This window comes from Danio rerio, chromosome 6, assembly GCF_052040795.2.
Source record: "Danio rerio strain M-AB ecotype USA chromosome 6, GRCz13ab, whole genome shotgun sequence".
Classification (NCBI taxonomy): domain Eukaryota; kingdom Metazoa; phylum Chordata; class Actinopteri; order Cypriniformes; family Danionidae; genus Danio; species Danio rerio.
In genome coordinates this window covers 49,650,001-49,652,500 of record NC_141026.1, presented here as the reverse complement: position 1 = coordinate 49,652,500, position 2,500 = coordinate 49,650,001, and the positions used below count along the sequence as shown (strand labels likewise).

Sequence of the window (2,500 nt, the reverse complement as noted above, 5' to 3'; positions counted from 1 at the left end):
AGCCTAAAGGGGCTAATAATTTTGACCTTAAAATGTTTTTAAAAAAATTTAAAAACTGATTTTATTCTGGCTGAAATAAAGCAAATAAGACATTCCCGAGAAAAAAAAAATATTATCAGACATACTGTGCTGTGAAAACTTCCTTGCTCTGTTTAACATCATTTGGGAAGTATTTAAAAAAGAAAACAAAATTAAATTGGAGGCTAATAATTCTGACTTCAACATTTTTTAAATGAATGTGGGACCAAGGTGCAGTGGCGTACTGGCTATCACTGGTGGGAGGTGTGCTTTGTGTCCCACCACTCACAATATACAGCCATATTGCACTGATACAAGTGTGATACTGGGCATAATCCTTCACAAATGCAGCTGTTGTCAGAACAGCAGGAACCATTGTTAATTCACTAACGTCACTTTAGAGCTAGTATTTGAATGATTCCCTAGAGTAATGTCTAAAGTGATAACAAAACAGGCGATTTTGCTTACATTTTAAGATTATAAGGCTGAACCGCACGAAGTGCCATCAGTCTACAGAGATTTCCCAGTATTTCTCTGTTGCAATCGGAAGATCACAATAATTAACCTAGAAAAAGCCAAAGCAAAGGCAACACTACCAGATAGCTGTTGTTTCGGAAAAGGAAAAAGGCTCAACACATGCGGGCATTTCTTCTTTCCTTTTTGTGAATTAGTCTGCAGTAATGAAAACAAATGACTCAGAAACAAACAGATGGCCAACCAAAAGTAACTCAGAGTTATATAACGAGTGACCAACACAAAATACACACATTCCTGATATGCAAGTCCCATCTCACCCTCAAAACACTTTCAATTATGTGGTATAAATACAGCACTGAAACATTCAAAAGAAAGAGGTGGACTTAGAAAGTCACTTACCTGTTTTATAATGATTTGATCAGCTGTAGTTTGAAAATATACTGATCTTTTCTCCTCTAAGGGCTTATTATGCGGTCACTGTCACCATCTTATGGATGGACAACTTCAGCTGTCTTTCATTCGGCTCTTCTCAATGACAGGCTGATGGATGCAGACACGCTGTCTTTCAGAAATTATAAATATTTTAAACAGGCACTACCTTTATAAATAAACTGCATAGTTGCAACCTAAACAACTACATTCTCGAGTAAAAAGCCTCAAAAGCACATCATGTTGTCCAACAGCTGCAATATTTGTAAAACTGTAGTAAGTTGATTGGTCTGTTATCACTCTGTGTGGGCGGAGTAGGGTGAAGAGGCTGTACGAGTTCTAATATTGCAGAATATCGCACAGCTATCAGCCAATCAGATTCAAGAACGAGACAGAATGTTGTATATATTATATTATATTACATTATATTATATTATATTATATTATATTATATTATATTATATTATATTATATTATATTATATTATATTATATTATATTATATTATTCATTCAATCATTTTCTTGTTGGCTTAGTCCCTTTATTAATCATGGGTCCCCACAGCGGAATGAACCGCCAACTTATCCAGCAAGTTTTTACGCAGCGGATGCCCTTCCAGCCACAACCCATCTCTGGGAAACATCCACACACACATTCACACACAGACTCATACACTATGGACAATTTAGCCTACCCAATTTACCTGTACCGCATGTCTTTGGACTGTGGGGGAAACCGGAGCACCCGGAGGAAACCCACGCGAAGGCAGGGAGAACATGCAAACTCCACACAGAAACTCCAACTGAGCCAAGGTTCGAACCAGCGACCTTCTTGCTGTGAGGCAACAGCACTACCTACTGCGCCACTGCCTCGCCTATATTATATTATATTATATTATATTATATTATATTATATTATATTATATTATATTATATTATATAGAATAATATTATGTTGCATTTCATTTTATTGCCTACGAGGAGCTTTGTGTTTATGAGCATGCAAATGTATTATCCTCCCTTCCTGTTAAATTTTGTCTAACCCATATGTCCTAAAACACACCCCCTTTCACTTACAGAGGGAGTGATTCATTCGTTAATGAATCTCCATTATGAATGATTCATGTGAACTATTGATATCCCTGCATCTCAATGTTCATACATTGTTGAATGACTTGCGTCCTGGGAGCACTGTACCAATATTTCGGCAGTAATGACGCACGCTCGATTATTTTTATAATGATAGAAATTGTAGTTGTCTGAATATTAATTACGAATAACAAATGTAGCAGGGCATTAAATCACTGTTTGTTTCTTTGCATTTTAACTTTGTTAACTATAAAATCATGCGTCTCCTCACGGTTTGTGTCTCATTTTGTGAGCCGACTGACAACAATTGTTCGCTCCCCTCCTTTTCCTCTGCTCTGCTGGCCACGCCCACTCCTGCCTCTGATCATGAAGCTCCACGCCCATTATGATGCATCTTCTGAAAAAATTCTGAGGTAGACTTGAACTGAAAGTGGGGGGTGTCATGGCCCTTTAAGAGAAAAATCTAAGATAATACAGTACATTTTAAGC

The 2,500-nt window shown here is 37.2% G+C and overlaps 1 protein-coding gene across 7 annotated transcripts in view; it reads left to right on the top strand.

Annotated features, from left to right (window-relative positions):
- The window catches only part of magi3b (membrane associated guanylate kinase, WW and PDZ domain containing 3b), a 277,434-nt gene that overhangs the window by 219,744 nt on the left and 55,190 nt on the right, over positions 1 to 2,500 (top strand). The gene's annotated exons all lie outside the window — the stretch shown is intronic.